General features: G+C 38.4%; 1 long non-coding RNA gene across 3 annotated transcripts in view; it reads right to left on the bottom strand.

The window, feature by feature from the left end:
* Nucleotides 1–13,213, bottom strand: part of LOC140333110 (uncharacterized) — a 90,278-nt gene that overhangs the window by 57,273 nt on the left and 19,792 nt on the right. For 2 of the 3 annotated variants that reach the window (XR_011921287.1, XR_011921286.1), the window contains 2 exons: nt 9,809–9,914; nt 7,064–7,165 (listed from right to left, as the gene is read on the bottom strand). This is a non-coding gene — a long non-coding RNA (uncharacterized lncRNA). The remainder of the gene's footprint in view (nt 1–7,063; nt 7,166–9,808; nt 9,915–13,213) is intronic. The other variant, XR_011921288.1, reaches the window with a different exon arrangement.

Below are 13,213 nucleotides of genomic sequence, written 5' to 3' on the forward strand. Positions count from 1 at the left end.
GTAGATTTTACTAATGTAAGAAATCCGTTGTAAGGGATTAATATTCGCACGGAGATTAGTTTAACCCTTGCAGGGGAAGCCCCATATTAAAGAGGACTATACAATTTCCCCAGAGTCCAGTTTTAAGTCGGCATGTATCATGCCTGCTTGCATTACACAAATGAAAAATGAAGACAAAACAGACACGCATCTCCTTTTAAATCCTTCAGCTTTTTTGAAGTGTAATTAAACTGACCCAGGTCAGACTAATTTGCTGCTAATGAGGTTTGTAAATATTAACATTGTTATCAAGTCCACAGTTTCAATTTTAATTAACTAAATGTGAAACAGAAGACAAAAAACCTTGTTGACCTCCTGCTGAATGAGAATGAGATAATATTACCAAACCATAGAACATCCATGATGTTTACCTGAATTGGCTTTGGGCTTATATCATGGCGTTGTTTTATTGTTTAGTGGAAGAAGCCCTATGTGTATGGTTACATTTAATGCACTTGGTCAATTAAAAAACTTGAGCATACGTCCAAGGTAAAGCAAAGTCATAAAATGCATTGTCGTTGATATACCAATAATTTCAGAACATCTACTCTGCTGAAAGATAACTTTGGTCTGCTTTCAGGAGGAAAGGAATGGGGTCAAGATGGGATTTCTGCAGGTTGGTGGCACATTATCAGTCGGTATACATTTGACAATATGCATCCATACAAAACCCTATGCTGTCGAAAAAAAAAACTGCAAATCTGTAGCAGGTAAACTCTATTTTCTTCCTTTATTTTGACAATGAAAAACTTTGGGTCATCAAGGTGACTGGAGAGCTGGTAAGATCAGGACATTCTGATCTGTCAGCAAGTAAAGCACTTCAGAAACTGCTGAGTGCTTTTACAGAAAGCAAAACAGATTCAAAATGTCACAGTTCACATCAAATTTTGCTTCTACAAACTACTCCTGTGTTCCCAGAGGCCCTAGAAAAGTAAAGATAAAAATGTACCTTATAAAAGAAAAATGCCCCAATATGATTCCACCAACCCCAATTACAGTGAGTAGTGGGTCAGATAAATTATCTCAATGGAGATATCACAGATATAAAAATGTCAATATTGAATCTTTACACATAGCACCCAGAATAAAGTGCATTTATACCCAAGATGTCATCTTAGGCCTTTGATGTGGTGGATGCATCAGTTTTTTTTACCAGGCTTTATATCTTTTTGAAGCAAACCTTAAGACGTTCTATTTGAAAGCTCAGTGTACAGTCCCAGCATAGCTGGCTAATGGGACTAGATGGCCTCTTGTGGAATGCATAAGTTTTGGCCTTGTCAATCAAGATGGCCTAAGATCCTGAACCTTGATGAGGACCAAGTGAAGATTTACTGGTGAAGGAGAAAGGAAAAAAATGAAGAGAAATTACCTACCCCATCTGCAATGAAGAACCTGCCTGCTTGCAATTTTCAATTTTTCAAGTTTAACTCTGCTTTAAAGTGAAAATAAACTTTAAAAATAAAATCTTGCGAATAGGCAGGTCCTTCATTGTAGAAGAGACAGGGGATGTCCCTTCTATAATAAAATAACCTCGCCTTCCTACACTCACCTGTCCCCGTTCCCTTGCAAGTGTCGCCATCTTCTTTCTTCCATTCAGCCGTCTTGGTTGGCAGGACTCCCACGATGTAACTCATGGCCACTGGGATACCTGAAATCATTCCGGTGAGATATGTTTTTTTTCAGAAGTAGCTTATAATCAGGCAGGTGAAAGTTGTCAGGTTCCCAAAACCTGACCCAAGCAGAACACAAACCAGGCAAGCTGTATAATATGCAACTAGGACAAAATTGCAAATTACATATAAGTCAGTGGTGGGTGCCTTTAAAGTATTGGACACATCAAGATTAGCAGAGTGGATTTAATGCAGGTTGTGTTTTTAGGGTGAATGCACACTTTTTCTGACTGGCGAATGCTGGGAAAGGAGCTGAGAAGAAGTCTACTAAAGACCAAGAGTGCCCGGCTGGAGATGTGGTGCTGGTGGTGACAAAAATAAACCCCTCTGATCTACTATAGCTCATAGCCACCAGCAGGGTTAACTGTGGTCCAAACATGAAAACCTTTACAGCAGTTACAATTTGCTTTAACGTTAATGCCTGGGTGCTGTGCAGGTATATAAAACACTCCAGCTCAGTGATCCAGACAACACCGACACTACAAACCATCCAGGATGGCCACCAGCAGAACACATACTAGTCAATATGTACAAGGAACACAACATAGCTGCTTGCCCAGTGAATGTCGTATGATGAAATGCCAAAGCGATAACTTCACAGAAATAAAAAAATAAGAAATTTCACCAATGGAAATAACCTTTTCTTTTGGAATCATCACATCAGCAAACTTCACCATGGCTTAAAGCCTAAGAGGTGAAATGTAGACAAGTAATGTTATTGGCATTGACTAACTGTCCAAGTCACCCAAGGGAGTCTGTGAACACTGGGGCTGGGATCAAATAATCAGAACTTTGATTCAGAAACCTGTCAGACCGGTGACCGCAGATCAAAGGTTCCAATAACACAAACTCTGCCTGGAAGACATTTCTTGTCATTGCTTATAAATTGTACTGTCTCAGAACAGATATTTATAGCATGTCGGAATAGACAAAATTACAAAGAGGCAGACTGCAGGGGGTGTATGTGTTTAAGGAACTGGGTACATAATTTATGAGGACACTCAAATTCAATGAATCTTCATACTGTCCAATGATATGCAACATCTCCTTTCCTGCTCTGGGGACTATGCAAGAAGTAGGCCACAAAAAAGACATAAAAGACACATAAAAGTTCTAATTTTTCAAGACTTAATGAAAAGATCTCCTTTACCTCCTGTCCTGGTGACTACACATGAACAGAAAGGGTCTCAATAACAGGGACATTTTGGTACAATGCACAGAGAAACAAGATTCAGGGGCACACTTAGCACCATATAGCAGAAGACCACAACACCTATAAGGGACTTATGGCACCAAAATACCCCCCTTTATGTCAATTATGTTGGTGTTTTTTGGTAATTTATTACTAGTCCTTTGGGAATTTGAACCTTGATCAAAGGTTCTGTGGTCACTTAATCCATGGTCATGGCAGGTATGTTGTATTTTGTATTATCAAGAAACTGACATATCTTGTAGGCAATGTAGAGATATGAGGCTACATACACACTCTAGATTTTTGTCGGAAAGGATCTTTCACTATCATTTCCAATGACAAAAGACTGAAAGATGAATGAATGAGCACTGTACATACAACTTTGTTCTCCTCAATGGAGAGGGAAAAACGAGTGAGCGGCACCCCTCTGTGCTCTCCTCCTTTGACTTGCATTGAGGTCGTTTGTCTTGTGTCATTCATGAATCTGCCAGGATGAATCAATGAACGACATCCGACGGCCTCTGCACATGTCAGCCTGTGGCTGGTATGGGCCGAGAATCACCTAACGTTAGTATGTAGCCTTAGAGAAAAGTTGTTTGAAGCGAACAATTAAGGGCATACAAATGTCCTCTATGAATGGTTGCATAGACATGATAACAATATGTGAATTTGCAGGCCATGCGAAAGGACTGTAGACAAAGCATGTGTGATTGGTAAGAGATTGGGTAGGGACTACGTCATTTCCTTTCCCCACACAAACACATAGGGCTATGTACACACGTCACATATTTCTCATACGATAAACACCTTGGGGCTGATATTGGACGGGAATCTGTTGGGTGTACAGTCGTCCATCGTCTCAACGACCGTTCGAGTGGATCCATGGACGACGGATGAGGTACGATCATATTAGAAGTGAAGAGGAGAGAGCGCAGCGAGGTTCCGCTCTGTTGTTTGTCGTTGGAAAGCATCGTGGAAGATCCTTTCAAATGATAACTATTGCACGTGTGTTCATAGTCTAAGTCCTTAAGTGCCCAATTGTTCATCAACTGTACACATGCTAAATTATAGCAGATGACCAGACAAATCCCTCAGGATAGTTGCTTATCATTATTGTTTGTCACAAATTTCAAGAAATATTGTGCAATGATAAGGAGAGAGATTGAGCCTTTATTTGATAAGTTTCAAGCTTCAAAAAAAATATAGATCATCTTTTACGCCACATCCTGTATTTAGTCAATATATACACGTAACAAATATGTAACAAAGCTTATTCCAAGCACAAATTGTTTAGGCAATACTGAAAAAAAACATTATAACAGGATAGCTAAACCACTTCCAAAAGGAAGGTAAAATCCTCCTAGGTGGACTATCGAAGTGTTTGAAGAATTAAGGTTTTTTTTTTTAATTTGATTACATTTGTATTTTGTCTATTCATTAGTTGACTTTCACTGGGGAATTCTGACCAGATCTCTACATGTTTCACAATAGGCAAGCTCTCTTCCTCAGGACAATTGATGGAGGCGATTGTGCTATAAGATCAAATAACAAAATCCGTATGTATGTCAAAAGTAACTAAATAACAATAACTCTATGAAAGAGCATGCATAAACTTGAAGGCAAAGAAACAAAAAAGAACAAGACAATGATTTTTGTCTATATGTTTACACATCTCAGTAAATCCCAATCTGGGAAACAATAATGTTACAAACTGTAAATAGGTAGTCAGAAAAAGGCCCTGTCAATGAGTGCATTACTCCCAACCTCCCTGCATGGGCCACAGTGCAAATACTACTATGTATTCATTCAATATAGAAAGACGGACAGATAGAAGCATTTTGACAATGTATTTTTTTGCAATATATAACAAGAAATTGGAGTCAGATAGGATTCATCCGTATTCTTTCCTGCCCAATTTGGGTCCTGATAGATAGACCGACAAAGTCTCAGCACAATGGGTACACATGGTAGGGCCACTATGCACCTGGTTGTCTTTGGCTTCAATTTTTTCTGTGCCACTGACCTAGATCCAGCATGCAGCTAACAAAGAAAAAGCCCTGATCTACATACTGTTGTGGTTCGAAGTATTGAAGCATTTAAATGAAGAACAAGATAGTTTATTAACAGCAGTCTACATATTTTCTCAGCCTTGATTCCCCTATAATGTGAAATTTACAGACAGAAGTAACATGAAATGTTTGAAATGCGTCTCCTCACACCACCTTCTTGGAGAGAAATTAATAAGCAAGTCAGGTGAGAAGTCTTGAGAGTTTTGGTATTCAATTGTAGTTTCAGGATGTTCCTGTAGGAAATTCATTTCCCTGCACTAATATGGACAGGTAAGGCCAAAACCGAGTTAGAAATATTTAATAAAGTAATCAGCTCTTTTAGGGCACAGGAAAGTCCCTGCTCGGCCTGTTGGGTACAGATAAGGATTAAGCCGCACCGCTAATTGAAAAAAAAAAAAAGTAATTTAATAGTTCTTGAATATTGCATAAAGAATTTTTCACTTAAATCTTCAAGTGGCTTTGATCCACAATCCTCATTCGGGTGCTCATTCCCCATTTTATGAGAGGTATAATAGCTGCTACAGAGAATGATCATTATTTAAAGCTGAAGTTTTAATTGCTTATATGTTGCCTTCTCTACCCCCCACCAACAACATGTTATTTGACTTTGTATCCCCATCACTAAATCTCTATGATCTGTGCAGGTAGATCATGGCCAGTGAGAAGGACCTGCAAGGTGCTGTACCTAGAATAGTGCGATAAGGAGGCATACATATGATACTGAGCCTTCATGAATAAAAGAACGGAAATCCAAAGAATAAAGGGATCTAGATAGTAATAGTAAGATTGGGATGGAAAGGTCTACATGACGCGGGATGTCCTCCACCCAGGAAATTATTCAGGCTCTGCCTGCAGAATTATTGTATATTCAGAGGAGCTCAAACTTGTACAACTATACAAGTAAATGTTTCAATTATTTGAAACATTTACTTGTATGGGACACCCCCATCAATTAGCATCATCCAGGGTTTTTTTTATTTTTTAACTATAGGAGTGCTGATGTACATTGCTGAGGCAGAGGTCCTGTAAAGTCTCACACTTAGGAGCTCCCAGGCAGAGGACCCCTTCCCCTTGACTATTTTAAAGAGCAGCTAAGGTTTTAGACTTAGACAAAGCAAAAATCCCAATAAAAGACAAATAGCTTTATTAATAATTTATTTAATGAAAGCTGGTATAAGCCTGCACGATTATAACAACACAGCTAAGTCTTTGCATGTATGTCAGACCTTTTCACTGCATAGCTGTTTGTGGATCTAAAGGAAATTGTAGAGTCCGATTGTAATGTATGTAGCCAGCTTAAGGGCCATATGAGATGTAGTAGCAATCACTTCTTCTTATGGCTAATATAATTATTGATTTGTAGCCAGTGATATAATCAATAGGAAAAGCAAAGCCAGCAGATTATTATTATGAGGCTGAAGTTATTACATTAAAAGCTATAATGAAATCTGAACCATCAAACATGTTGATGACTGAGGAGTGTGAGTTAAAGAATATACAGCCTGCATTTATTTCACTGAACCAACATCCATTTTTCACCCCACAGAAATAAATGGTGGCTTTAATTGTTTCAGCAAAGGGTGACCAGCATATCAATTTAAATATGTTTTTGCAAACCTGACCATGTAAAACACATACAAGTAGAAAAAACTAAATGCACATAAAACCCACTTAGAATAACAAAATGGGATTAAAATACACATTTACTTTCACAAAGCAAAACACCTTACTCTGTATTAGCAGCTTACTAAACCTTTACTGCAGGGGGACACCAGCTTCTTATAGGTAACAAACCAAGGCAGCATTTGGGAAAGCCATGACAGTGCCAGTGGGGTATACTTTGCATCAGACATCTCGGTCTTATTTCAGTATATGGATAGTAAGGTGTTTTGGAACATGTTAGGTGTCACATGTAAGTAAGAGAGCAAAGCTCTGTGTGCAACCAATAATTCTAATAGCAACTGGATCCTCCCCCACCCCCTAAATTCATAACCTTCCTTATAAACACACTGGGATCATGTCAAGTCAACTGTTGTGCTTGCAAAGTGGATTATATCTTATTTTTCAGAGCATAATGGAAGTGTATTTCCTACCTTTGTATTGCTTTGCTGTCATTATCAGTCCTTATTCTGCTCTGCACTGAGCTGCACACAGCTGTATGTGATTATATCAGGTGCTCCCAGGATTCAATCAGCCTGATTTATTGCAACAAAACAAAAATAAACTTATGTAAAATGTATAATATTGATTTATAACTACAGTGAAAACTCTTTTGACTCATGACAGTGGGGAACAGTTTGAATTCTGATTATAAAGTAAAGCTCTAGCTTCTACTTTATTTTTACAAACACCTCACTTGTGTTAGGAAATTTTTGTCCAAGCTTCCCTTACCGTCTCCAATCTTTAGCATTGTCCTGACCTCCTCCTTGATCTAGTTGCGGTGGTCTTCTTAGGGGTAAATAGCACTACAGAACCTCTATAGGCTCACATTATACAGGACTGAGTGCTGCTGGAAGATGCTCACCCCTTCCTGAATATAAAGAGGAAGAAGCTGTGGTATCACAATAAGACTGAAGGAAAATGGCATGTAAAGCAATTTTTAATGGGGGGATTTGGGAGTGGAAGGGTAATGTCTGCCATTTCATTTTTACAATAAAGGTTTTGAGTTAAGGCTAACTTTACACCTATGTGTTATAGTAACGTGCATTTTACTGCAACACATTAAAAAGCATGACACTGCGCTGTGCTGTAGTACGTCCATGTGGAACAGCACTCCAATGCATATGTGCTGTAGCTGCCAACATACATGCACTACAATGCATAACACACAGTTTGCATTGTGGTTCACTGCATTGTCCAAAAAGCTATAGATGCACAGCCAGTCTTTTCAGAATGAATGGTCTGCCTTACAAAAAAAGCTCAAAACTATGTGCATTAACTCATGATAGATGGGAGAGGTAGCAGTGGTGGTAGTTATTGTTGTACATATGCATGAATGGCACCACAATGCATGCACATGAACTGACTTAAACACAATGCATGGGTCCAATAATTTGTACACTGGATTGACTTGTGCAGTTAACATAAGATTACTAATTCTTCCAATATATTCTGTCTGCCCATATAAAGAAATGATAAGGATTTTTACCCATTTTTCAATTGCACCTGAAACAAACAATTCCAATGATTTTATGGCCAATTTAAAACTCTTATGATGCAGTTACACATAGTCTGCCCTATTCTCATACCCCAGAAGGGGCGGGGTGACTCTATTCCCTTTATATAAAACACAGAATCCTATTAGATATTCCTTTAATGATAACAACCCTGCAAGTGGCATTTCTGCAGCTCCAGAATACGTTCTCTTTGATGACCAGAAAAGACATTATTATGCCGCCTGACCTTGCATCGCATTTCAATGAACGGATTTCAATTGCAAATATTAAAGAGGGATTGTGTGAGAATTAGCATATCAAAGCGTAATATAAAGAGACCAGCAATTGTATTGTAAGGGCAAAATAAAACAATTCGGAACACGTGAGTGACAAGTCTGTGTAATGAGCGGAGATATATCACTGGTCAGGATCAAATGACTGCTTTACAAGAATAGAAGATAAAAAAAGGGGAACCCTACCTAAACAGTAAAAAGAGCAGGTTCTCATTTTAGAGGTGTCTGAACTTATTTAGTTGTATAAGATAGGTTTGTGAAGCTGGGAGGTCTGCTAATATGGCATCAAACTAATCCTAAACCATACACTGAAATTCTTTTTTTTTTAAATTGTTATTTTATTAAACAATTAAATACAAAGGAGTTACAGACAGGGGTATGTGGATCCTTAGAGGAAGTTAAACTGTAACTTTTTAACAAAATATAATTGTATAGGATAGACAGGTGACTATATATCTGGTACAGTCTAATATTAGCTTACTATATAGTGAAAAAAGTCAGTCTTTCTCTATGAACATGCAGCAACAATACATAGACATATGAGTGGGATGGAGTCATATGTGTCCATTCTTGCTTTAAGATTATTAGGAGGCATGTGACTGCCCACCACACCACTACATCATCATGGCTGCTATATGATGCACAAAAAAGATGTCTGTACTGCAGTGCTGGTATAAGGTTCTTTACCACCTAATGCTAAAAGGTCAAAATGCTCTTCACCTCATAAGCTGGGAACTACATCAGAAGCACAGGGTTACAGGACCAAGGGTGCTGCCTCTTCTGTCTACTTCCAAGCCAAGCCCTGTTCTACTAATCCATTTGAGAGTTTTCATTTTCCAGATTTAGATCTGAATATGTTTGACACAGTGAGGATGAGCATAAAAACAACATAACTAACGAGGGGCAAGAAACAGGCCCAGGATTATTGAAAGAAGTTTCTGTACCCTTAGGAGATATAGAAAGCTACCTGTATCCTTAGATACCATCATAGACCATCTTTTTACCTTTCCCATCGACTTAAATGCGGTGATCTAACATTTTGCCCATTTTTCCCAAATTATCACCAAACTTACAGTATAATAGTTTTGTTAATTTCTAATTTTGAATGTGGAAGTTATGTGATATCTCCTCACAGTATTAGGAATGTAGTTGAAACAACTGAGTGTTGGGGTGAGCAAGTCAGTGTGTTTTTACTGAAGGCCTTATTACCATAAATTTGTAAGAAGTCCCAATGTTTTTACCATCACCAATTAATTTATTGAATGTTGGGACTTTGACTTACAAGATCTGTGGGGCTGTAACACATAATGGTTATCACCTCAATTAGTGGGACGCAAATCAACCTGTCAAATCAGGCCCAGAGCGTCATTTATAGAACATATCTAATTACCTAATTATTGTGGAGGAATTTATGGAGCGTCAATGAGATGTTAAATGTTGATTCCACCAGAAGAACAGAGTTGTACCAAAGGTGAAAGCGAGTCAGTCTCCTGGACCTGAATACAGATAAGAAAGAAAGAAAACATGGATTACTGCAAATATCTGAAAGGAATACACAATGCACACCAAGTAGAACATACATGCCTTTTGTTTTATTACAATATTAGCTTATCCCAGACTACAGATTTACTGTCCCATGGCATAATGATTGCAAAAAAAAAAAAAAAAGTCAGGGGTTTTAACTGTTCTTTATTCAAAACTGAAATAAAAGCTTTTGTGTTAGATATACTTTACATCAGTAATGTAAGGGGAATAAAGAATGAAACCTGATTTGTAGCTATAGACAACAAATCCCCTTCTCTTTATATTACCTCCAGTTGTATATACACTGCCTGACCAAACAATTTAATATATTTAGTTGGTCCTCCTTTGGCTTTGATTCTCAAAGATTCTCAATAGGGTGAAGGTCTGGATTCTGTTATGGCCAATCCATGTGGGAAAAGGTATCCTCAATGAACCACACTTTCATAATCTGGGGCCAATGAGTCCTGGCATAGTTGTCTTGGAATAAGCCCATGCCATCAGGGAAGAAAATATCCACCAATCGAAAAATCTGCACTCTTCATCTGGACTCAGCTGACCTCATTTTTGGACACATAAGGTTGCTGAACCTAACCTGACCAACTGAAGCACCCCAGATCATAGCAATGCCTGCACAGAAATCCTATGTTATACCACTGTGCCCACAGGCACCCCAGATCATAATACTGGCCACATAGGCACCCCAAAATATACTACTGCCCCTACAGGCTCTCTAGGTCATAACACTGTCCTCACAGGCATCCCAGATCATAACACTGCCCCAAAAGGCTTGGGTACGTGTCCAAGAAGTTTATATGACTGACAGGACTCACCAATGACACCAGTAGAACAGCCAGGGGGAGCACCAGGGAATAGTAGGTAAGCCCTAGAGTATATAGATTGTTGAAGCCCAACTCTAGGTTGACCAGAAAATGAAAGCTGTTACCCTCTCCCCCTCTTTATTGCAGGATGTTAGCTTGTTTAGTCTAGACCAGCCTAGCTGCATTATACTCAGTACGAAGAATGTCTCCAGTGTACGGAATGCCCCCCTTACAGATAACTAGAAAGGTCATTTATGTAATTCCTAACTGGTCCAAATTGCTCATGGCTCAATGAACCCCTAGCAAGCTCTGGAGGAACCCTAGGGTTCTTTATAACCCTGGTCTAGATGTTAGAGAGAAATACGCCTTGCTTCTTACAATTTTGATAGTGATCACCAATCCCCCAAAGCTGTTCATCTTTTCTTTTGCCGATATCCTCATGTACAGTGCAGATCCAGGGGCCACTACTGCCCCTGTAATGATTTAGGGGGTTTGCCCACATTCCGAGAAGTTAGAAAGGCTAACAAGGACCATGGCTTACTTTCTAATCATTTTCCTCAGACAAGGTAGACATATCCTGCATATGCTGGGAAGGGTGGGAATTGCCCACTTTTCTTATTTTGCAGGCAGACCGACCAGGGTTCCAGAGCCAGTGTGATATTATAATACATCAGATTTGTATTCAGTGTATGCACCTTGTGTTGTTGTGTTTCCAGGCAGGTCTGCTTACATAAATGAGTGGTTGTTTGAAGGTTGTCCCCTTCAGCTCTCACTGTCCCCTCTGTTTGATTTGACAACTTGAATATTAACATCTCCTTAGCTCGGATTATATTAATGGAAATATATTATCTTTTTTGCCTGCAGTTTATAGATGACAAATGTGCTGCATATGATTAAATGGAATCCACACTTCTACACTTAATTATTCATTTTGTTTGTCTTTTGAAAACCACAAAGTTCCTTTTTTATTGCATGTAAACTGTTCCATTAAAGGAACACTGCAGTTGGCAAAATCAGCCTGAACATTAAACCTTCAGATGACAAGGCATCTATCGGTTCAGAGTTTGTTATAGAACAAGTTAATTGAAGACGGAACATGTAATGCACAAGGGAGAAAAAAAATAGGAATGGGAAGAGGAAAGGAAGTATGTCCCTTACCTAAGTTTTAAGTACAATCTCCTGCAGCAAGAAAGGGAGGGAGAAATATATTATTATATCATGCATTCACTTTAAGAACTAGAATTCAATGAATTCAATAGCAAAATGACCTAAGGTGAAATAATTTTGCTTTATTGCCTAAAACCATTGCCTACACCTATTTCTATTATAGCAGAAAAATGAACCATTTACCAGTTTTCATCTAACAAGGTAAAACTGCAAAAAAACATGGTTTTTAGAATACATTTTCTTTCATTTTGACTTGCTCCGTTTTCCTACATCCCTTCTTAAAGTGGTTTTCAAGAAGCCCTTCAATGCATTTCCTACTTAACAGGAAAACACTCCATGTCATGCTTGTTTTCAGAGTAAATCTTTCCAGCCCTCGTATTACGAAGAACGCCATTAATATCGTCTCTGTACTCAGCTTTTCATCCTTTTTCTGCTGTTAGGGAAAAAGTGGAACAAAATCTGGATTTCTATTTTTTTATTTGTCTGCTCAAGTGTTTATCCACAACAAAAGGTTTAATAAGAGCTGCTGTCTGGAAAAAAACTTGTTATGCAGTTACAAATGGCAAGGCTTTAGATCCTCAAAATACAACCTATTAATAATTTAATCTCAGTTACGAGAGCTGGAGGGCTGATAATATGGCAATCTTCTAAATCCAACACCCAAAATAATTTTTCTCTACCCTGACATTTATTAGGAGTCGGTGGGAGTTGTCATTGCCTTGCCCACATCACTGCATAGCCATGATCAACATATTACATACAAAGAGAAATTTAGGCTTAGTTCTTACCAAAGAAGAAATATTAGTTGGCTCTTGGAACATTAGTAGGCTAAAGTCTATGCATGGTCCAGAAAAGATATATATTATATTTTATATATTATTTATCTTAATATTATCTTATTATATATTATTTTCAGGTAATGTTCCCCCTGCTAAGGTAGTTCTTATCCGAATTGGTGCAGCTACAAGGACAAACATCCAAAAGCAGAATCTAGAAGAGGAGTGTACAATAGGTGCATCAAAGCTGAACAAATTACTTTAATACAATGAAACTCTATGCCTTTCAAGGGCCAAAAGCCTCACCCCTTCATTAGGGCTTTCAGAACTATGTCTGCTTACGGGGTCTTGGAAAATAAGACTATATAAAATGTATATGTAGCTCTCACCCTCATAGAGACGGCTAGTTTGTACCCAGGTCCCTCTTTTTATGGTGACATCAGAAACCCAGAAAGCCTTGCATGTCTCTGATTTAAAGGGAATTAATAAAAATCCAACACTCACATGGCG

The sequence above is a fragment of the Pyxicephalus adspersus genome, chromosome 6 (genome assembly GCF_032062135.1).
Source record: "Pyxicephalus adspersus chromosome 6, UCB_Pads_2.0, whole genome shotgun sequence".
In the NCBI taxonomy this organism is placed as follows: domain Eukaryota; kingdom Metazoa; phylum Chordata; class Amphibia; order Anura; family Pyxicephalidae; genus Pyxicephalus; species Pyxicephalus adspersus.